Raw genomic sequence first — 1,483 nt, 5'->3', positions numbered from 1 at the left:
CCTGGGTAGCTCATTTGGTTAAGTGTTCAACTCTTGATTTTGGCTCAGGTCGTGGTCTCATGGTTGGTGAGATGGAGCCCTGCAATGGGGGCTGTCAGTGCAGAGCTTGCGTGAGATTCTCTCTCTCTGCCCCTCCTCCACTTTGCACTCTCTCTCTCTCTCAAAATAAATAAACGTTAAAAAAGGAGACAAAAAATAAGTGTTGGTGAGGATGTGGAAAAAGGGGAACCCTCATGCACTGTTGGGAATGCAAACTGGTGCAGCCACTGTGGAAAACGGTATGGAGGTTCCTCAAAAAGTTAAAAATAGAACTACCATATGACCCAGTAATTCCACTGCTAAGTATTTACCCAAAGAAAACAAAAATGCTCATTTGAAAAGATATGTGTCCCCTGCCATGTTTATTGCAGCATTATTTACAATAGCAAAGGTATGGAAGCAAATCAAGTGTCCACTGGTAGATGAATGGATAAAGAAGATTTGGTATGTATGTATATATGTGTATATATACACATATATGTATACATATATACATATATGTGTGTGTGTGTGTGTGTGTGTGTGTGTATACACACACACACACACAATGGAATGTCAGTCAGCTATAAAAAAGAATGAGATCTTGCCATCTTCGACAACATGGATGGACCTAGCGAGTATAATGCTAAGTGAAATAAGTCAGACAGAGAAAGACAAATGCCATATGATTTCACTCATAAGTGAAATCTAAAATAAAAAAAAAAAAACAGAAACAGACTCATAAATAACAGAGAACAAACTGATAGTTTGAAGGGTGGGGGAGGGGAGATGGGCAAAATAGGTGAAGGGGATTAAGAGGCACAAAGTTATAAAATAAATGAAGTCACAAAGTTGAAACGAACAGCATAGGAAATATAGTCAATAATATTGTAATAACTTTGTATGGTGACAGATGGTGACTCTATTTACCATGGTGAGCATTTCATAAGGTAAATATCAAATTGCTACGTCATACACCTGAAACTAATATAATATTGTATGTCAACTGTACCTCAATTAAAAATTGAAAAAAAGAGGGGTGCCTGGGTGGCTCAGTTGGTTGAGCGTCTGACTTTGACTCAGGTCATGATCTCATGTTCGTGGGTTTGAGCCCCGTGTCAGGCTCTGTGCTGACAGCTCAGAGCCTGAAGCCTGCTTCAGATTCTGTGTACCCTCTCTCTCTGCATCTTCCGCTCGTGCTTTGTCTCTCTCTCTCAAGAATAAACATTAAAAAATTAAAAAAATGAAAAATTGAAAAAAAGAGAAGAAATTGTCAGCATCAGAATCACGTGGGGATCATGTGGGTGGGGGGGCTGTTAAGCACCAGTTGCCAGGTACCTCCCTGTTTCTGATTTAATAGTCTGGCATGAGGGCTCAGAATGCCATTTCTACCGGGATCTCAGGACGTGCCACTGCTGTTGGTGTGGGCAATACTTTGAGAACTGCTGCCCTAGGGACCCAGGCA

The 1,483-nt window shown here is 40.7% G+C and overlaps 1 non-coding gene across 1 annotated transcript; it reads left to right on the top strand.

Moving 5' to 3' along the window:
* Positions 1–1,059: 1,059 nt before the first annotated feature.
* TRNAQ-UUG lies at positions 1,060–1,143 on the top strand. The gene has a single exon. It is a non-coding gene; the product is annotated as a tRNA-Gln (tRNA).
* The last annotated feature ends 340 nt before the right edge of the window (positions 1,144–1,483 follow it).

Source organism: Lynx canadensis, chromosome A3, assembly GCF_007474595.2.
Source record: "Lynx canadensis isolate LIC74 chromosome A3, mLynCan4.pri.v2, whole genome shotgun sequence".
Lineage (NCBI taxonomy): Eukaryota > Metazoa > Chordata > Mammalia > Carnivora > Felidae > Lynx > Lynx canadensis.
The sequence above is the reverse complement of the archived record's forward strand: the minus strand, read 5'-3'. Positions and strand labels throughout refer to the sequence as shown.